Source organism: Dermochelys coriacea, chromosome 7 (assembly GCF_009764565.3).
Source record: "Dermochelys coriacea isolate rDerCor1 chromosome 7, rDerCor1.pri.v4, whole genome shotgun sequence".
Classification (NCBI taxonomy): Eukaryota; Metazoa; Chordata; order Testudines; family Dermochelyidae; genus Dermochelys; species Dermochelys coriacea.
In genome coordinates, this window is record NC_050074.1 from 98,611,841 (window position 1) to 98,634,759 (window position 22,919).

Consider the following 22,919-nt stretch of genomic DNA (forward strand, 5'->3'; position numbering starts at 1 on the left):
CCCTGTGCTTCCCTATTCTCCTTTATGAGTCAGGCTAGACTGCATCTCCTCTCTGGCTGAATTGCTGCCATTCATCTGGAAAGTCCCATGTCTGTTGTGCATCTTGGGAGATGTAGTCCAGCTGTGGAACCTGGCCTATAGAGAGAAATGGGGGCATGAGGCACGTGAATTATAAATCCAGTGACACACTGCAGTGGCATTGCTGAACTGAAGTTTTTAAGATTTCACCCAAAAGTTTTCCAGGTGATGATTTTTTTTTTGACAAAATGTCAAACATTTCCATACAAACCAAACACTTTTTGAGAAAAATTTAGTTGTGTTGAAAACCATATTTTCCACTGAAAACCCATTTTGATGGAAAATTTTTGATCGGCCCTACTTGTGACCTTTCCTAATCTCGGGGGGAAGGGGGAAGAGAAGAGCTGCTAGGAGAGTAGAAGGATGAAACACCCACTTCCCTCACCAAAACAAAATGAATAATGGCAGAGTGGAAGAGATCATTGCTGGGAACTCAGTGGCAGAGTTCCAATCTTGAATGCCGAGCTTCCTGCTCCCGGTTGCTACTGCTGCGGGGCGGGGAGGAGCCCTCCCTGAGTTCCTTGCCAGCAACTCTTTGATCTGCTGCTCAGGAGGGAAGAGGAGATGAGGTGTGAGACTCTCCTCTCACAGAAGGTCCTGGGACTAGAGGGTTGTCTCCACAACCTACCTTACTTTTCAACCAAGAGCACACAGCCATATTGAACACCCTTGTTTGTAGAAACATCAGCCCTTAAACAACTCCCAGCCGTGACGTCCACATATCAATTTGCTCAATGCCAGAACAATGCTCTTTAAAATCCTTCCTGGTAGAGGCAGTGTTTCAAAGGTGGTGACGAGAAGTGACAGGCCTCCCAGTGTTTTAGGCAAATATAGGCAGGCCAAATCCTAAGATATTTTACCTACCCCTAGAAAGTCCAAAAGAAGCTTAAAACCTGAGAACTGCTGCATGATGGTGAAGTGTGAGAGAAAGCAGTGAAAACCCTGTGCATGGGAATTCCATAGCCTTGTCTTATGCGACAGAGATCTCTGACAGATCTCCGCAGTTCATCATGTTGTGGGCAGGAGCGCCATTTCAGATGTGTGGGGGAGGGGGCAACTTTAACCGTGATTCCAATGGCTACTTAGGCACCTGAAAACTCTAGGGGTTTTTTTGCAGATAACTTAGAAATTAGCTGATAGGACCACTGTATCCTATATATTCCTATATATTCCTATATATATAAAAAAAGGATTTAATAAATATTAGACTCACTGAGCTCCAATACTAACATGTCGTTACATCTTGTGTCAAGTCACTTAAGTAACACTAGTTAGTAACAAAGAATATACATTAAAATTTTAAACCTAACTCTTGAATACAACAATTGAAACAATTGTAGAAAAATCTAGATGAACTGCAAAAAAGTGATTTAGTTTGATATCTGTAGTATGCAAGGTCCTGGAAAAAATTTTGAAGGAGAAATTAGTTAAGGACATTGAAGTCAATGGTAAATGGGACAAAATACAACATGGTTTTACAAAAGGTAGATTGTGCCAAACCAACCTAATCTCCTTTTTTTGAAAAAGTAACAGATTTTTTAGATAAAGGAAATGCAGTGGATCTAATTTACCTAGATTTCAGCAAGGCATTTGATACCGTGCCACATGGGGAATTATTAGTTAAATTGGAGAAGATGGGGATCAATATGAACATCAAAAGGTGGATAAGGAATTGGTTAACGGGGAGACTGCAACGGGTCCTACTGAAAGGCGAACTGTCAGGTTGGAGGGAGGTTACCAGTGGAGTTCCTCAGGGATTGGTTTTGGGACCAATCTTTTTATTACTGACCTTGGCACAAAAAGTGGGAGTGTGCTAATAAAGTTTGCAGATGATACAAAGCTGGGAGGTATTGCCAATTCGGATCTGGATATTATACAGGAGAATCTGGATGACCTTGTAAACTGGAGTAATAGTAATAGGATGAAATGTAATAGTGAGAAGTGTAAGGTTATGCATTTAGGGATTAATAACAAGAATTTTAGTTATAAGTTGGGGACGCATCAATTAGAAGTAATGGAAGAGGAGAAGGACCTTGGAGTATTGGTTGATCATAGGATGACTATGAGCTGCCAATGTGATATGGCTGTGAAAAAAAGCTAATGCGGTTTTGGGATGCATCAGGAGAGGCATTTTCAGTAGGGATAAGGAGGTTTTAGTATCATTATATAAGGCACTGGTGAGACCTCACCTGGAATACTGTGTGCAGTTCTGGTCTCCCATGTTTAAAAAGGATGAATTCAAACTGGAGCAGGTACAGAGAGGGCTACTAGGATGATCCGAGGAATGGAAAACTTGTCTTATGAAAGGAGACTTAAGGAGCTTGGCTTGTTTAGCCTAACTAAAAGAAGGTTGAGGGGAGATATGATTGCTCTCTATAAATATATCAGAGGGATAAATACAGGAGAGGGAGAGGAATTATTTCAGCTCAGCACCAATGTGGACACAAGAACAAATGGGTATAAACTGGCCACCAGGAAGTTTAGACTTGAAATCAGACGAAGGTTTTTAACCATCAGAGGAGTGAAGTTTTGGAATAGCCTTCCAAGGGAAGCAGTGGGGGCAAAAGATCTATCTGTCTTTAAGATTCTACTGGATAAGTTTCTGGAGGAGATGGTATGATGGGATTTTGGTAATTAATTGATCTTTAAATATTCAGGATAAATAGGCCAAATCCCCTGAGATGGGATATTAGATGGATGGGATCTGAGTTACCCAGGAAAGAATTTTCTGTAGTATCTGGCTGGTGAATATTGCCCATATGCTCAGGGTTTAGCTGATTGCCATATTTGGGGTCGGGAAGGAATTTTCCTCCAGGGCAGATTGGAGAGGCCCTGGAGGTTTTTCGCCTTCCTCTGTAGCATGGGGCATGGTTGACTTGAGGGAGGCTTCTCTGCTCCTTGAAGTCTTTGAACCATGATTTAAGGACTTCAATAGCTCAGACATGGGTGAGGTTTTTCATAGGAGTGTGTGGGAGAGATTCTGTGGCCTGCGCTGTGCAGGAGGTTGGACTAGATGATCAGAATGGTTCCTTCTGACCTTAGTATCTATGAATCTATGATAGAACGACAACAAGCTTGGAATAGATCATTTAACTTTGGAAACATATTACTAGGGCAAGGCCCCATGAGTTTATATTGCACCTGCTTGGGGCTCTAGAGTTATTACCTCCCTACGAATAATAGACTAGAAACTAAACTTAAACAGGTTTCAGAGTAGCAGCCGTGTTAGTCTGTATCTGCAAAAAGAACAGGAGGACCTGTGGTACCTTAGAGACTAACAAATTTATTTGAGCATAAGCTTTCATGAGCTACAGCTCACTTCATCGGATGCATGCAGTGGAAAATACAGTAGGACGATTTTATATACACAGAACATGAAACAATGGGTGTTACCATACACACTGTAAGGAGACTGATCAGGTAAGGTGAGCTATTACCAGCAGGAGAGAAAAAAAAAACCAATCTTTTGTAGTGATAATCAAGGTGGGCCATTTCCAGCAGTTGACAAGAATGTGTGAGGAACAGTGGGAGGTGGGGGGGGGGGGGAAATAAACATGGGGAAATAGTTTTACCTTGTATAATGACACATCCACTCCCAGTCTTTATTCAAGCCTAATTTAATGGTGCCCAGTTTGCAAATTAATTCCAATTCAGCAGTCTCTCGTTGGAGTCTGTTTTTGAAGTTTTTGTTGTTGTAATATTGCGACTTTTAGGTCTGTAATCGAGTGACCAGAGAGACTGAAGTGTTCTCTGACTGTTTTTTGAATGTTATAATTCTTGACATCTGATTTGTGTCCATTTATTCTTTTACGTAGAGACTGTCCAGTTTGGCCAATGTACATGGCAGAGGGGCATTGCTGGCACATGATGGCATATATCACACTCGTAGATGTGCAGGTGAAGGAGCCTCTGACAGTGTGGCTGATATGATTAGGCCATTACGGCAAACCTGGTGGCTAAACTTTGTGACTTTGTCCTCACCCATAACAATTTCACATTTGGGGACAATGTATACCTTCAAATCAGTGGCACTGCTGTGGGTACCCACATGGCCCCACAGTATGCCAGCATTTTTATGGCTGATTTAGAACAACGCTTCCTCAGCTCTCATCCCCTAATGCCCCTACTCTACTTATGCTACATTGATGACATCATCATTATCTGGACCCATGGAAAAGCCGCCCTTGAGGAATTCCACCATGGATTTCAACAATTTCCATCCCACCATCAACCTCAGCCTGGACCAATCCACACAAGAGATCCACTTCCTGGACACTACGGTGCTAATAAGCAACGGTCACATAAACACCACCCTATACCGGAAACCTACTGACTGCTATACTTACCTACATGCCTCCAGCTTTCATCCAGGCCACACCTCACGATCTATTGTCTACAGCCAAGCTCTATGATACAACTGCATTTGCTCCAACCCCTCAGACAGAGACAAATCCCTACAAGATCTCTATCAAGCGTTCTTAAAACTACAATACCCAGCTGCTGAAGTGAAGAAACAGATTGACAGAGCCAGAAAAGTACCCAGAAGTTACCTACTACAGGACAGGCCCAACGAAGAAAATAACAGAACGCCACTAGCCATCTCCTTCAGCCCCCAACTAAAACCTCTCCAACGCATCATCAAGGATCTACAACCTATCCTGAAGGACGACCCATCACTCTCACAGATCTTGGGAGACAGGCCAGTCCTTGCTTACAGACAGTCCCCAACCTGAAGCAAATACTCACCAGCAACCACACACCACACAACAAAAACACTAACCCAGGAACCTATCCTTGCAACAAAGCCCGTTGCCAACTCTGTCCACATATCTATTCAGGGGACATCATCATAGGACCTAATCACATCAGCCACACTATCAGAGGCTCGTTCACCTGCGCATCTACCAATGTGATATATGCCATCATGTGCCAGCAATGCCCCTCTGCCATGTACCTTGGCCAAACTGGACAGTCTCTACGCAAAACAATAAATGGACACAAATCAGACGTCAAGCTCACGAAAGCTTATGCTCAAATAAATTTGTTAGTCTCTAAGGTGCCACAAGTACTCCTTTTCTTTTAACCTTAAACAGGAGTGAAACTGACACTTTCAACTCACTTTCACAGTATTGCCAATCAGAAATGTTCAAAAATCATGAGATTGGCTTTAAAATCATGAGATTATATAAAACAGATTTGGGGTTCTTTTTATTTGCCTTCTACTTTTTGAGCCTTTGGGGTGCACTGGGGTCACATTTTGAAGCTTTCTACACAGCCATGAGGACTAGAAACTTCATTTTTCTTTAAGAATGAAGGCTGAAATCATCCCATATCCACTTGACTCCAAGAGCTGGGGCTTTAAGGAAAACAAAAATCATGAGATTGGCAAAACTGCTTTTACTTCTGTTTAAAGGCTAGTTATTTTCCAGAAGGCTCTTAAACACAACACTACTGAGTTGCAGTTCTCACAGGAGAATACTTAAAGAAAATTCTATATTTTAAAAAGTTGAGAAAAAAACTGAGATATCAGGGCCACTGCAGGCAGGAAAGGAAAACAAACAGGCACAGGAGCTCTGGGAAGCTCGTCCTTTAGAAAAAAAGTTGAAGGGTCAAATCGTCTAGTTCTTTATCAACTAAAACTTATATTGCCATCAGTGCCTCCACTTATAGATATAAACAACATGTGATAATACGTGTGGTCAATAACTATACATTTCAAACTTATATAGCTGAGCCATCTTATCCAGAGTTACACATCTTATGTGCATTGGCTCAGGGACTGGATTTTCTGGCATATTGTGGACAGTGCCGAGCACAGAGATGGTGCCCAGTGAATAATGCAAATCATGACAATAATCGTCGACTTTATGGACTCTGTGATGCAGTTTCTGTTCTTTGTTCTGGAATTGGCCTGAATACAGCTGGAACCCTGAGAATTTGAGGCATAAACGCATCTGATACTTTCTCATTCCTTCCTTTTCTCTAACTCAGAACAAAAAATGACTGAACAAAATGATATTCAGTTAAAATGTAAAATTGCAAAGCAGTCGTTGCTGTTCAACCCAGCATGGGGCAGAACCTGCCACCCTTTGGGAGTTAAGTGATCTCCTCTCATCTGACTCTCATTCTCCAGCCTTCCTAATTGCTGTGATGCTTTTTATACCGTCAACCATAGCATCCATCCTGGGACCATTTGCTGGAGTTGTAGAGAATGGCCACCTTGGTTTTGCTCCCATCTATCAGAGTCCTCTTATTTTTGCAGCATGCAGGAGTGAGAGGTTGGTTGCTGGATAAGGAGCTAGCCCTGAAAGACCTGGGTTCTACTCTCCCCATGGACTTCCTCTCTGACCCCAGGCCAGTGCTTTAAAGACAGAATTTCAAAGGTTTTTAGGGACCCAAAGATACAGCTAGATATGTATTGGGGTTTACAAAGCACCAAACCTTCTAAATGCATTTGAAAATCTCACTACGTGCTTAATACCTTTGAAAATCTGGCCTTTACTCTGTGTGTGCCTCAGTGGCCCATCTGTACAATAGAGATAACAGCATTGCTCTACCTCACTGAGGGGCTGGGAGGAGAAATAGGTTAGACGTTGTGAGGCCCAGGCTTAGTGATGGGGATGGGGCCCCATAAGTACTACAGATAGAGTTGAACTTCTCTGTACACTCCTAGCCCTGCTCTGGGTTTGACCCCCTTCTTTTCACCTACGCTCCCAAATCTCCCCGTTTTCTGAATGTAACCTAGGCTCGGTGCTTGGCTGTATTTTTTCTTAGTCCCCTGTGTCTAAAATAACCTCTCCCCCTTCCACAGAGGGACTCCTCTTTTACAGGCTAACTTCCAGATCCTTAATTTAATCACCAGCCCCATCTTATCTTAATCACCCTGCCTCTCTTTGTAAACAAAATACTGACTCCCTGCTCCAGGGGCACCTCTCCTCTGCAGAACTTACATTTCACACTAAAAGAAAAGGAGTACTTGTGGCACCTTAGAGACTAACAAATTTATTAGAGCATAAGCTTTCGTGAGCTACAGCTCACTTCATCGTGCTGTAGTTAAGAGATCCATCTGGGAGCTTGCAGGCCTCCTGTATGAAATTCGGGGGGGCTTCTGCTGTCCCCTGCCCCTCCCAATTGGCACCCTGGGAGGGGAGAGGGATTATGGGCATGGTGGGTGAATCTCACGGGCATGGCTAATTAGTCCACAACTGGTATCGTTCTTGGTACTGCCAACACCAAATGTTCAAAAATCATTGTTATTCTATTTTATGTTTGTAGACCAGAGGTGGGCAAACTACAGCCCACGGGCCACATCTGGTCCTCAGGACTGTCCTCCCCTGCCCCTGAGCTCCTGGCCTAAGAGGATAGCCCCGGCCCCCCTCCCCCACAGCCATGCCATCGCATGGGCAGTACTCTGGGTGGCAGGGCTGCCACTCATGCAGGGCAGCATGTCTGGCTCTGGCTGGGCAGGTTAGCAGCCAGACATGCTGCTCTGAGTGGCATGGTAAGGGGACCGGGGGGGGGGGCAGTCAGGGGACAGGGGGCGGTTGGATGGGGCAGAGGTTCTGCGGGGGGTGGGGGAAGGACAGTCGGGGGTGGGGAGGGGATAAATAATAGGTGGAGTCCCAGGGGGTGGTTAGGGGTGGGGGTCCCAGAAGGGAGCGGTCAGGGGACAAGGAGCAGGGCGGATTGAATGGGTGGGTGGTTCTGAGGGGGGCAGGGGCACAGCCTTCTCTACCCAGCCCTCCATACAATTTTGCACGCCAATGTGGCCCTCAGGCCAAAAAATTTGCCCACCCCTGTTCTAGACAGTTCTGTAGCATTCATCATGTCATAATAGGCTTAAGAGCTTGCAATCTAGACACGTAGTATGGGGAAAGAGCTATAACATACAAGTAGAGTGAACAATGTGATGATTGATTTCAGAGTAGCAGCTGTGTTAGTCTGTATTCACAAAAAGAAAAGGAGTACTTGTGGGACCTTAGAGACTAACTAATTTGAGCATAAGCTTTAGTGAGCTGTAGCTCAAATAAAGTCTCTAAGGTGCCACAAGTACTCCTTTTCTTAATGTGATGATTTTCAGTGACAGATTGTAATTAGTATGTTCATGTCAAGATTTCAGAATGAATTTTAAATATATATATTTTAAAAAGGAACAGTTTAACCCCACCCACCGCCACCCCAAAACCCTACCTCATTAATATCCACTTGGTTGCTTGTTTCACTGCCCTGACTGTACATTCAGCTTCTGCATCATAGCTATCAGATGGTATTTTTTGGTTGATTGCTGCATGGTTGGTTGGTTAATGTGTCTAAGCATTTGTTGGTTTGTTTTTTTTACAGTACACTTTATTTTTTATTAAAAAATAACATTTCACAAAATGCGTTTCTAGACTGAAAAATATAAATTGGATTTTTTATTTAAGACTGCTAATGAATGCCTCTACATGGTTACCCTTGTCACTAGTCCTTTAATTTTTTAATGAATATTTGAGTGGTTTCCTGGCAGCAGTGAAGCTTAAACTATAAAGGACTGATATTTCATTATGGATTTTGTCCTAAATGAAAAAATGGGTCTTCCCCCGCCTTCCCCCCCCATGTGCTGTGTGGTAAAGTAACTAAACTAAAATGAGACTAGCAGATGATTCACAATGTGCTGCTTCTACCTTTTATAGTGGATAATGCATCACGCAAAATTCTTCTGCATCAACGTTCATTCCATAGGGTACCTTGAAGGCATAGCAACAGTGTTAACGGTGCTAAGAACAGTGGCTATGATAGGATGTCATTTCCTCAGTGTTCACAATTAGACAGTCTTCCTTATCCCAGTAATCCTTCATTTGCTCTCTTCTGCATCAAACAAAAACTCATGCAGCCAGATTTCCAATTCGGCACGGTAGGCATGTGCCCTCGGGTGCCATACTGCTCTAAAACTTTTTGCAACACAAAGGCCAGCTGTAGGCAGAGGGGAGCTGAAGATGCTGCGCCTAGGGGCACGCAAGGTGTAAATCCACCCCTGCAGGAAAGTGGATATAATATACAGAAAAGTTTAATGGTCTCTGTTTACAACCACTGGCCTCTCGTGGATGGACTATATCAGATCTCCACAGGTGTTCTTTCTATAGCTAGTGGAGATCTTCTTTTAGCAGAAGTCACTCTCTTTTAGAGACTGATTCTTTTGGAACCATTGTGAGTTCTATTTCAGATGCTGGCAGTATGTGGTTAGTGGAAACTATGGTTTTTGTGTGAAATGATACTGATACTTAGCATGTCGTGCTTTTCATCTCAAAGTACTTTGTAATTATTAACCAATTATTAATCATCAAAATCCACTGGAGAAGTATTATTTCCATGGATCAACCAGAAGAAATGGACAAGAAGAGGGGAAGTTTACACTCTTTCCCAGCCCAAAGGAGTTCCTTAGCCCTAGGGTGATACTGCTGCCATTCCAATGGGCCAGATAGGTAGTTGCTGAGAAACGTCTGAGTCTCTTAGCAGCACTTGGAGCTATTTGCACTTTTTATCAGATACTGCTCCAGTCTTAAGAACGACAGTAGTGGCTAGAAGGCTTTCATGATTTCTATGAAACCACAAAACTAAAAGATAATTAAACTTGGCATTAAACCTCAAAAACAAGATGTTAAAGAACATTCTGAGTTCAGACTGAAACTCAATCTTAAACCAAACAAAAAACTTTGGTAACTTAGGGTTATGGTTTCTGATATGAGAGTTACACTAGCAAAAATTAGACTGGGGTGGGCAAACTACAGCCCGGGGGCCGCATCGGGTCCTTCAGATATTTTTAATCTGGCCCTCAAGATCCCACCAGGGAGCAGGGTTTGGGGCTTGCCCCACCTCAGTGCTCCAGCCAGAGAACAGGGTTGGGGCTTGCCCACGCTCCACACATGCTATGGCTCCACACGGCTCCCGGAAGCAGCGGCATGTACCCTCTCTGGCTCGTATGCTTAGGGGCAGTCAGGGGGCTCCATACACTGCCCCCCCCAAGTGCCACCCCCCACAGCTCCCATTGGCTGGGAACCACGGCCAATGGGAGCTGCAGGGTTGGTGCCTGCAGATGGGGCCGAACACAGAGCCACCTGGCCACACGTCCATGTAGGAGCCGGAGAGGGGACATGCCACTGCTTCTGGGAGCTGCTTGAGGAAAGCACTGCCTGGAGCCTGCCCCCCTCTTGCACCCCAGTCCCCCTCCTCCACCCCAGCACTGATCCCCCTCCTGCCTTCTGAACCCCTCGGTCCCAGCCTGGAGCACCCTCCTACACCCCCAAACCCTCATCCCCATCCCAGAGCCTGCACCCCCAGCCAGAGCCCTCACGCACACACACTCCTACACCCCAACCTCCTGCTCCAGCCCAGAGCCTCTTCCCGCACCCTGAACTCCTCATTTCTGGCCCCACCCCAGAGCCTGCACTCCCAGCCAGAGCCCTCACCCCCTCCCACACCCCAACTTCCAGTTTCATGAGCATTCATGGCCCGCTCCCATACAATTTCCATACCCAGATATGTCTCTCGGGCCACCCCTGCATTAGACTAAGTCACCCGCACACTAACCTCAGCTCCCGTTCCTTTTCATCCAAACATCATGATACCAAAATACACTCTGAGAATCTGAAGCCACCACACAAAGCACATATCTATTTTCTCACACCCACATTCAAATGAAAAATCTTAACTCCAGCCTCAGACAGATGATGATATTTTACAGATAGATACACCTGTATAAGTGTATAATTTGTTATTTCTCCATGAGGAAGTCTAACATCAGAATTAAGGTTTGGTATACTAAAATGGAAAGGGTATGCAGTTTGGAGTGGTTTGTTTGGTTGCTTGGCAATAGTGAGGGGGGAACAGCAGATGCATGGGGCTCAGTTTGAAATATGAATGATTTTAAAGTTCTCTAGCAACGGTTAGGAAGTATTTTATCTAGAAAACATCTTAGAAAATTCAGTTGCCTCTGGAAAGAAGTTGTAGTAAATGTGAAGACTAAATTCAGTGTGTGAGAGAGGGATTTTGGTTCTGTTTCAAGTAAAAAGCTCCCCACAATCTTAACCATAGAATTATTACTGAGGCTTGCAAAGTTCAGCCCTGTGTGCCTAGATAAAGTAGCACATTTGGAAGATATATTCAGTGGACCAACAGATACTGAAAATCAGCAATTAACACTGGAACCATTCATCAAAATTCAAAATAAGAGAAATAAAAGTTTTAAGAGTATGGTTTGTCAGGAGGAAGGAGGAAGACTAAATTGTGGCTTTTCTACAAGTCCCATGAATAGGGCCATATGTAGTTGCTTTATGCCCCCTAATTCTTCTGCACATAATTAGATGGATCAAGACCTCACCCTAAAGCAGCAATTGTGCAAAGGCTTGTTGAAGGCCACTGTATTGTTTTAGGGAAAAGGAAGGGAGTTAATGGTTGTTTTAACATTAACTGTTTAAACAATCTATTTTGAAAGAACTCTGGGTGTTCTTTAAGTTTCATTCAGTTGTTACCATGTAATCTAGGGTTAGAAAGACTTCGGTAGATGTTCACTTATATAACATGACACGGAGAATCTTGGAGTTTTGAGCTAAACCTCCCAATAGTTTACCAACTGTTGGTTTGTTTACCAACTTTTACTTTTACTACTCCCTCATCCAAACAAATCAAACACAGCTGCAGGTAGCTGGGTGCTGCTTCTCAAGAGCTACTCAGGAACTGAGGGAAGTGCTTGCCTCTCAGAAGATGCCCTTCTCCCCCCTGTTCACAGAAGGCTCCCTAGCTACTCCCATGCTCCTCTTTTTGAAGGTGTTGGCTGGTACTCTCACCAGCTCCCCCTCCCTCTCTTTTACACCAGAGCTGTGTCAGAAAGAGGCCCGAGACAGCAGTATTTTGCCATCAGTCATGTTGCCAAGGAAAGCAGCATGTATGGAGAGCTTGTTCCACTGCTGCCATGCTGCTGGATGAAGAAGCTGTGACAGCATGCCAGGGCACTGCCTGGTACCCAGTGAATGAGGAGTTACTCAGGTCAGCTTTCCTCTGCCTTAGCTCAGGGTCATAGTAATGGCTGTATGGGAAAGAGAGGGGAGTTTGCTTTAGGCTCTCCACCCTGGGGTTACTGGACTAGATGAACCCCAGTCTAGGTGGTTTTCCAGTTTTACTTTCTGCATGTGTTAAATTTTTACTTTCTTGTTACAAACACTAACTCTTAAGGGAGAGACACTGCTGATTGCTTTTCTGGTGAGTCACTCAAGGAGAATTCCCTTCCTTGCCACACCCTCAGACCTCTGACCAGCAACCACTCCCAGACTGGGACTCAAGGCAATAGCATCCTCAGATTGGCAAGAGCAATAGACGTCTGCCTACCCTCTTTCCCAACTCTTAACTGAGACTCTCAGAGAACAGTGGCTGAGAGAGTAAGGGCTTGTCTACATGGTGAAGTTAGTGTGCCTCAAGCTAGGGTGTGAATTTACAGTGCACTGACTACTCTGCACTAACTCACTATGTGGACATTCTTACTGTGCACTAAAAATGCCTTCTGTGCCCTGGAACTCCTTTTCTGCTGTGAGGACTTTGAGAAAAATGCTAGGTCAGCAGCCAGACACCAAGTGAGGAGAGATACTTATCAGAAACCCCTCATCCCTGGTCCCACCCCAGAGCCCGCACCCCAAGCTGGAGCCCTCACCCAATCCCACACCTCAACCTCCTGCATCAACCCAGCCCAATGAAAGTGAGTGAGGGTGGGGGAAAGCAAGCCACTGAGGGGCAGGGAATGTAGTGAGCCAGGGTGGGGCCTCAGGGAAGGGGCAGGGCTAATATGTTCAGTTTTGTGCGATTAGAAAACTGACAACCCTAAAGTGAGTCAGTATATCAGTATCATCCCTGCTCACACAAAATGGATAAAGCAGAGGGACAGCATGTGTACTCATGAACCAAAAAAAAAGCTAATAATTCTAATTTTAGACTCAGTATTCTGCATAGTTCCCTTTTACACTAATACCTTTAAATTTAGCCAACTTCCTATTAAAAGGCTCATAGAAGTCTTGACTCTGACTTTGGCAATGCACTTTATTTCTCCAGTGAAAATCTCACCATTTACCCTCAATGCCTTTTTGAAAAACTCCTAATAGCCCCAGCCTGGTCAAGGTCCATCCAGAAACTTTTCAGCTGTTTAATCTTGCAATTTAATAATATTTGCTAGTAACAGCCCTGATAACAGCATCCAGAGGGAAGTTAGACAAAGCTGGACTACATTCAGCATTTCCTTCAGAGCAGAGAAGGCCAGAAACAGAAAACATTTAAGAATGTACGGCTCTCTATTTACCTTCTTACAGGTCTGCTCAATTGTGTGTGATAATACAAAATGGCTACAATTGCCAGGACTAAATTATCAATGACATTGAGTTACCCTTTCATTCAAATACATGCAAGAGTAAACAGTAACAACATAACTAAAGCTGTAAAACAGCTGAATTTTAGCAATAAAAAAAATAAATACATTCAGTCCCATGAACTAACAGCCTCCAGACTGCCATCAGATAGGAACACAACTATTATAGATCCTGATCCTGTCTGGCCTTCTGCAGCATATCAGATTTACTTAAAATTTGGCATCTAATAGTGTCTATGCCATATAGTTTTCTATTTTAGGAAGAATTGGTGCTTAGATTTTACTTTTTGTTTGTTTTGTTTAGTGTAACAGATTATTAGATACATATACTCCTTTTCTGATTATGCAGTTGTGGGTAAAGCCACGCCATCCCATCTAGAATGGAATAGTAAATCATTCAGACACTATGCAGAACTTCACTGGTTTTTTTAAAAAGATGTAGTTATGGAAGATATTTCACAGTTTGAAATCTACAACTCAGCTGGACCTTGGATTTTACATGTGAAACAAAATTACAGGTGACAGAAAGTTACAATTCTGCCTTATGTGTCATTCACATCAACTGGCAGCTCATTGCTACAGATTCTAGACCACCAGTGCCAGCTTGAATGGGTTATTTTCTACCACAATTTATAACTTGCATGGAAAAAATGTAGCAGTGTGAAATTCAGTTGACACATGTCATCTTGGATTTAACATTCTGTTAAATTAGGCCAAGCAACATTTCTTAATTGTTTTATTACTTATTTTTTTAAAAGAGTTTCATTTTCTAAAATGTCATAGATTCATAGACTTTAAGGCCAGAAGAGACCATCATGACAATCTAGTCTGACTGCATATTAAATCCATAAATAATTTTCCAAAATACTGATAACTATTAAAGTCCCTTATTTGCAAAGAGCTTGTATAAAATACACAGCCCCATCAACCACTAGATTTTTGATATCAGTGGGAGTTGAGAACTCATCACTTTACACATTTTAAGTGACATACACAGATCTCTGTGTTTTATTCTCTACTCACCTTTCTCCTATTACGAGGATTTTAAAAAATATATTACCAAATAATTCTGGAGACAGAGAAATACATGGGCATTTTGATCTCTTTCAGCAATTAGTTCCAGAATCATGAGCCAGCTACAAGAGATCTGTCTCCCACACTCACTAGCCTCACTCTTGTGTTTGGTAGTTTAATTATTGCAGAGGAACATGGCTACCACAGCAGGTCATGACTGCAGAAGCCTACTCTTTACTAAGACTCAGTCCCAGCTTTTTAAAGGTATTTAGTCATTGTGCCGCTAAGCTTTGCAAGGCCTAAGTGATTTAGGGGCCTAAGTCTCATTTCCAAAAGTGACAGAGGCACTTAGGATCCTCAGTCTCACAGAAAGTCTAAATACCTTTAAAAAACTAGGCCTTAATTCCTAAATGTTTCTATCATTGCTACCATGTAAAGGCCGATCTGTTTGGAAATAGCTTGAGAACTTTTAAAGTAATGTTTTCAGGAAGAGGGATTTTCTTCTTGCTTAAAGAAAGCAGTCAACCCCTCTTAAGTTTGTACCCTTTGTTTCCAGTGTTATGGGTAAGCACCAAGGGAGGAAAATGGAGCTCCCACTAGAAATACAAGATCTATCTGAAAGGATCCAAGTGCATAGGTCCTTGGTTTCAGCTGGCTTAGAACCTAGGTCTGTGGGATCCCTAGGTCACCGAAACTCCATCACCCCCACAAATGTAGACAGATGAAGCAGCAACTCACTAATCTTGGAAGGTCAAGCCCCACAGAAAGCACTATGAGAACATCTAAGGCCTGGGGCATCTGATTTGCTCACATCCACTACTGAAGCCAGGAAGTGACCCAGATGAGTTGTTTGAGCAACTGTGCAGGCTCCCTGTTGCTGCTGGATCAGATGCCGCTCTTTGCCTGTCTCCTAGGATGTGCGTCAAACCCCTGAATCCTCCTCCACTCCTGCCCCCACTTCTAATTCCTCCTTTACTCTTGCTTCATGCCTGTCCTTGCCTCGTCTCTGGTTCTTGCCCCTGAGCATTTCTCCTGACCCTTGACTTCTATTACAGCTTTGATCCTTGCCTTGACTCCTGACTCTGATTCCATCTCTGATCAATGGTGACTGGTGGTGAGCCTACTTACAAGGGAAGCATTGGACTGGGCTTCGTCCCTCTTAGCGCAGTTTTCACCAACTGGGACACTTTGATACAAGCATTCTCTGCTATATTCAACGACCCTCACTGAGCCCATACCATTGAAGTGGCACTGTGGAAGTTCTGGCAAGAGCAGGGACCCGCCACCACATAAACCACTCACTTTCAGTGACTGGTGGCAGATGTGGAAAGGAATAAGGCAGCCCAAATCACACCAGATATGGTGAGGCTTGAGTGAAGAGATGAAGGATTAACTGACCCATGTCAAGAGCCTCTCCCAAATGAATGCTTTCATAGACATAGCTCTCTGCATTGATGCCCAATTATGAGAAAGAAAGAAAGAAAGAAAGAAAGAAAGAAAGAAAAGAGAAGAGTGTGGGTCAACTCCCATCACTGTATGTTGAACCAAAGCCATGTGTATCAACCCCTGAGGCAATACTGATTGACCTAAGCTGCCATCTGACCCTGGAAGAAAGGCACTGATGACATTAGGGGAACTTGTATATCTATTGCATGAACTTGTATATCTACTGTGGGGCATCTAGACACATGCTCACCTCCTGCTTGATCAGAAAGCTGCCTGGAAACTTAAGGCCAGGTAAGGTAAGGGGAGCTGGCTTGGGGAAGGGCAAGGTAAAGGGAGCTGTTAGTTTTCACAGTACGATCCTGGTACTACCTCCTGACAGGGTACCCAGACGTGATCTGAGACCAGAGGGGCTTCTCCTCATGTCTAAGCTCTGATACAGATGTGCCTCCTGGATCTAGCCACACCCTTCCACCTCCAGTGATTGACTCCAGGGCTGCAGCAAATTTCAGCAATGCCGAGGTAGCCTTGTGCAGCCCCCACCAGCCCAAGAGTGGGCTGTATCCTGTCAAAACTATATGTGTTCCTTGTCTTCAGGGTTGGTGACCTACAAAACTGTGCCCTTAGATATTGATTTTTAGGGACACTGAGATGTTATGCAACTAAATGCAATCCACTTACTGCACTTTCCCTGATTCTTGACATTGCTTGGTGGTGCAGCATGACCCCATTATTTCCTGATGGAAAAGATGGTTTTTTCTTTCAATTACTGCCTGCAACCCACTGAGTCCCGTTCTCTAGCCCTATATTTAAAGCTACACCCAGGACTGAGACACTTGGGAAGAAAAGCCAGGCCTTTGGGGCCTAGCCCACAGGACACCGTCCCGCAGCTCCCTAACAAGTATCAAGACTTCTTGGAAGTCTTTGAAGAGAAAAATGCAGACATTTTATCTCCACAATGGAATTATGATTGACACATAGATCCACAACCATGTTCCCGATGGGTGGATATACCTTATGTCAGAACCATAACTGAAAGCCCTTTGGGCCTACACATCCAAGAAAACCTATTTAGCCACTTCCCTGGTAGGGACCCTTGTCCTTTTTGTGATAAAGAAGGATGGAATGCTATGCCTCTGTGTAAATTATCAGGCTTTGAATCAAATAACAATCAAAAACCCACAGCCCCTGCCCTTAATCTCAGAGCTATTAGACTGAATGTGATCCACCAAAATCTTTACTTAATTAGACCTCTGCTGGGTTTACAAACTGGGGAGGGTTTAAGTGGAGGACAAAAGGAAGATAGCATTCTGAACTCATTGGAGGCACTTTGAAAGTAGGTGATCATGCCATTTGGATTAACAAGTGCTCCCACCCGCTTCCAACACTTGGTATGACATGTTCAGGGAAATCTACCTGGATGATATTGATATTTTATGAGGATCCCTAACGTCACAATAAACATCTGGTTCATCCTGGAAATATTACAGAAATGTGGACTATATGTGAAACTCAAAAAATGCATGTGTGACCAGCCCTCCACTGAGTTCTTGGGGTATATCATCTCCCTGAAGGATATCATATGGACCCTCAGAAGGCTGAAGCAATCCACAACTGGAAAGCATCCCAGCCCATCAGGGAGCTGCAGATCTTTCTGGGATTCAACATTTTTTAATTGGCGGTTCATTCTGAATTTCTTGGGGCAAAAGGCCTCCCCAACTTCCTTTCTCCGCAAGTCTGCCAACTTCATTTAGTCACCTGAAGCACAGTGAGCCTTTGATTAGCTCAAGATTGCCTTCATAACAGCCCCCATTGTGACACATCTGGGTGCCACTCAGCCATTCATGGTGGAAGCAGATGCTTCAAGCATGGCTCTTGGTGCTGTCTTGTCCCAAAGGGTTGGGCCCCAATTGGTATTGAACCTTTACACATACTAATCTCACAAGGTCACATCTGCTGAAATTAACTATGAAATACTATACAGAGAACTGCTTGCTGTGAAATCCTCTTTTCAAAAGTGACAATTCTATCTGGAGGCAGCATGATGCCCAGTACAGGTCTTCACCAACCCTAAAAACTTTGAATATCTTTGGATGGCTTAGGCACTGAACCAAAGACAGCCCAGGTGGGCACTAGTCTTCTCCCAATTTAACTTCACTCTTTCATACCATCCAGGAACCAGAAATGCAAAAGCAGATGCCCGATCACATAAAGGGGAATATTACCAGGGAAATGAAGAGCCCAACTGGAACCACCCCATATATCTTGAAGACTGTAAATTCATTAACATCATGACCTCTCTGGACATGCCTGCAGACAGCCACCTCTGCTGAGAAGACTCCCAGAGAAGGGAATGGCCAAAGTGCAACAATCCACATGGAACAGGGTGACATACGTCAGTTACACATATGCCATGACACCTTGCTCACAGGCTACTTTAGTCACCTCAAGACTTTTTGCACTCTTGCTCATTTCTTCTGGTGTCCTGGTATGTGTACTGAAGTCTGAGACTCCTGTATTACATGTGTTTGTACTAAAATGCCTCATGGGAAACCCCTTGATATCCTAAAACCTCTGGAGACTCTGGATCTCAATCACTTTGGACTTTGTTTTGGAACTCCAAGGATCACACTGTAGTCCGAATGCTCATAGACCAACTAACTAAGGTGGCCCACTTCATTTCCTGCAGCCATCTGCTTTTGGATGAAGCAGCAGCCCAGCTGCTGGTGGTGCACATCATCCACCTCCAAAGGCTTTCAGACCAAATCATCTTTGATCGAGAGCAACAATTTGTCTCTTGCTTCTGGCAGGAGACACTCTGCCTAACGCGTCCACCTCTACCATATATCACAGCCATATTGACAGGCATTTGGTGAGGGTCAATCAAGTACTGGTGCTTTATTAACTTCCATCAAGACAACTGAGTTTCCCTGATACAATACATCAAATTCTCTTAAAAGTAATACTTATCTACACAGGACAGAGCTCCTTCTTTTCAAATTATGGATATCATCCCCATTTCCACACTGCATTATCTGGAGGCTGTCAATTGGGTCCAGAATTCACTATATCCAAGATACTTTTCCTCCAGAGTCACCTGGAAGAGGATAAAAAGGCCTACAAGTGATTCCTGGACCAGCAACCCCAAATGTCAGGCATTTGCTGTGGGCCAGAAGGTCTGGTTTTCCAAAGAACACCTTGGGACAAGCAAGCCTTCTCAGAAGTTAGACCATCAGTTCCTCAGTCCCTTCCAAATCTACCAGCTGGTGAATCCAGTAGCGTTTTAAGTTGTAACTTCAATAGTCCCACTTCATCTATCCAGTATTCCATACATCACACCTCAAGCCCTATATAAAGAATCCCTTTCTGGATCAGTCTCAACAAAGCCCTCCACCAGTCGAGATTCAGGGGCACAAGATTATATAGTGCATGGAATCCTTGAATCCCATCTGAGGCAAGGTTGCCTTCAGTATCTCACAGACTAGGAAGGTTACAGTCCCAAGGAAAGATCCTGGGTGCCTATATCCATGTCCCCAAGCTAGTGGAAAAGATTAACTGATATCATCCCAACAAGCCAGGCTCAATGCCACCACAGAGGAGAGCGTGGGCAGAGTAAGGATCAAAGGGTGCAGGTCCCTGGTTTCTGTTGGTCTAGAAACTGGAACCGTTGGGCCCTAGGTCTCTGATACTGCCTCGCTGCCACCAAGGGAGACAAAGGAGTACCTCACTAATCTTGGAAGGTCAGGCCACAGAGGAAGTCCTATTGGAACACCCAAAGCCAGGAGTACCTGATTGGCTTGCACCCACTTAAGCCAAGACGTGATCTGGGTGGATTCTCTGAGCAACCACACAGACTCGCGGTTGCTGCTGCATTGGACCCTGTTCTTTGCCCATTTCCTGTGTTCTGTAACTAATGCTGTTCCTGCTATGCTCCTGTCCTGTTCCTGCCTCACTCCTGCCCCAACTCCCCGTTCCTGCTTTACTCCTGCTCCATGCCTGATCCTTGTCTGGTCTTTGGTTCCTGCCCCTATGCCTTGCTCCTGACCATCAGCTCCAATTACACCTCTGATCCTTGGCTAAACTCCTGATTCCGGTTTCTGCTCTGACCATTAGAAACCAGAATGTAAGCAGTCTGGCCTAACACTGTCATGCTATTAAATTAATACAATTTGGGTGCTATTGCAATCTAAATTATGATAAGTGCTGTACACATATAGGAAAATTGTGTCCCTACCACAAAGAACTCAATAATTAATAGTAAAGCATACTAATTGTTTAACAAAGTCTTTGTGTAATACTTGTACTAATATTCAGGCTTGGAGAAACAAAACAGAATGCATGTTGGCAGAATAAACTTTTTGTTCGGCTGCTTTCTTATGATTTATTATTTGTTGAGTACCAACAGTATTCTTAGTGACATATGAATAGATAAACAAGAGATTGTTTCTTCTGTTTTCAATGGAACTTAGCAGAATAGCAGTTGGCATGAAGGACCAGCAGTGAAGTGGTTAAACTGCTTGCAGTCCTGAAACATGAATATGCTTAGCAAATGCATTTCCATCTTCAAAAATGAAAAGCCAACATAAATACACAAATAATGTTTACATAATGGGGAATGGATGGGAATAACTATCATCAACTGGTAATTCTTCCAAACAAAGAAAGCTTTTCTGTGACTCAATAATCCTCTTATGCACCAGCTATATATAATTGATACTTCTCAATTATACACCTGCAGAAGCAGCTATGATTATCCCTTGTTTAGCCAGTTTTGAATCCAGCATGCCAGCTTTCCATATTTTCCATGACTCCACACCTTATATTTTGCTAATGCCTTTGATAGGGAACTACATGTACTCTAATTATAGCATACAGTGCCTGTCTGCTCTATTCCCCCCCCCCCCCCCCCCCCCGCTTTGTCTAGCTAAGCAGCATGGTATCAGCTAAAATTCCATTACATTATTCAGGTATAACCTTCCTTTTCTGAAATCAGATTTACCCTCCCTTAATCTGTAATTTTCCATTTCCTCCCCTATGGGTCTTGTTCAGAAACTCTGATCTCTCTTTCTTTGAGCTACCACACTTACACCAGATTAAGCCCTTTCAGTTTCAGGAAGGCAAAGGAGATAGTTGCATCATAAACAACAAAATTGGCAGCATAATTTAACCCCTTGCTTCACTCTAGTCAATCAACAATCAAAAAGTGACTTGAGCATGGTAGGTTTCAGAGTAGCAGCCGTGTTAGTCTGTATTCACAAAAAGAAAAAAAGGAGGACTTGTGGCACCTTAGAGACTAACAAATTTATTTGAGCATAAGCTTTCGTGAGCTACAGCTCATGGTAGTGTGCTTTGCATCTGCAAGTAGCTTGGAATTTCTGAGCAGCTCTCTGGGAGGCACATGAAAATGTCTGCCTCTTCCTGAGGTGTGGTGCTCAGTGGGAAACATGTATGGATACACAGTCATGGGTAATAAATAATAACTGTACAACAGTAACAAGTATTTAGATAGCATCTTGTGCAGTAAACGGCTTCCAAGGAACTTCCAATGGCATAAAACATCTTCACCTGCTACTGATCTCTAGGTCCCTTGCCTGAATGGGGGGGGTATTTCATTCATCTGTGAATACCCACAGACGACTGATAGCCTTTAGTTAATTAACCTAGAATAATATTTATCGGACTCCTGTGCCAGGGACTTTGCTTTGGAGCTTTACAGTTGTGCCGAAAGCCCTCCATGGCCAAATCCTCCCATCAAATACACACACATACACACCGAAGTCAATGGGAGTTGTGATCACACATGTGAGGGCATCTGTTTGGCACAAGGGTGTTGTCCGTGATTGTGTTGTGGTCAAAATTTTTGTTATACGTTGGTGCAGAATGAGACTTGCATCCCCACTGACAGGTGGTGTTTCCACTGATGCACAGCTGTGCTACCTCTCCATAACTAACTGCTCAACAGAACAAGTCCTACTGCATTGCCTTCACTTATTTGTGAAGTGCCAGACCACTGGAACATTGCAGATGGTAGGCATCATTTGTAAACTAAGGCTGGTTACTAGCTGACATCAGTGGTGCAGCTTATGTTTCCACCCAGAGCAGTAAAGTACATGAGTTTATGTAATTGATGTCACTGGATGATTGCACTGAAGTCCATGACAAAACTCCTATTATCTTCAAAAGGCCAAGATTTCATCCACTGTCTATATTTTTCCTTTTGGAGCAGTGATACCTTTAAACCACTCACACTGTTACCTCCACACTTAAGTATGTGTTCTCTTCTGAGAGGATGGAGGAATGGTAAAACGCACAATAGATCTTGTACTTTTTTTCCTACACACCTTTCTTTCTATCACACTTCTATATGTCAAAGGGGAACAACCAGAATCTAAAAGTAATGTCATGTCCTGTAGTGGTGCTTGGCATAAATACCACTGTTCTCTATGAGGCCTTTACAAGCAATAACAAAGCGAGTAGAAGGGGAGAAGAGGGATGCATTCAAGGTGAGCCCCTCCTCCCCCTACAATGCTTTAGCCATTTCATGAGTCTCTCTTCAGTTGTCAGGATCAGCACCCTCCATTCAAATGAACTCACCAGGGATCAGGTCCCAGAACAGGGTTCCCAAGTCTGTGCTCCAAAAGAATTTGAGGTCCTTATAGGTTTCAGAGTAGCAGCCGTGTTAGTCTGTATTCGCAAAAAGAAAAAGGAGTATTTGTGGCACCTTAGAGACTAACAAATTTATTAGAGCATAAGCTTTCGTGAGCTACAGCTCACTTCATCGGATGCATTTGAGCTGTAGCTCACGAAAGCTTATGCTCTAATAAATTTGTTAGTCTCTAAGGTGCCACAAATACTCCTTTTCTTTTTAGGTCCTTATAGGTGGGAGTGCAAAGCAAAGCTTCTCACTGCTGCTGATAGAGAAAAGGAAATGAGAAACTGAAAAAAAATGGATGAAAGAGTCAGGGCCTATCATTGTTTTATTTCCCCTGCTAGTTCAGAC

At 43.7% G+C, this 22,919-nt stretch overlaps 1 long non-coding RNA gene across 1 annotated transcript in view; it reads right to left on the reverse strand.

Moving 5' to 3' along the window:
* Positions 1–22,577, reverse strand: part of LOC119858945 — a 41,555-nt gene extending 18,978 nt beyond the window's left edge. The window contains exon 1 of the long non-coding RNA XR_006282809.1: positions 22,514–22,577. This is a non-coding gene — a long non-coding RNA (uncharacterized LOC119858945). The remainder of the gene's footprint in view (positions 1–22,513) is intronic.
* Positions 22,578–22,919: the final 342 nt, after the last annotated feature.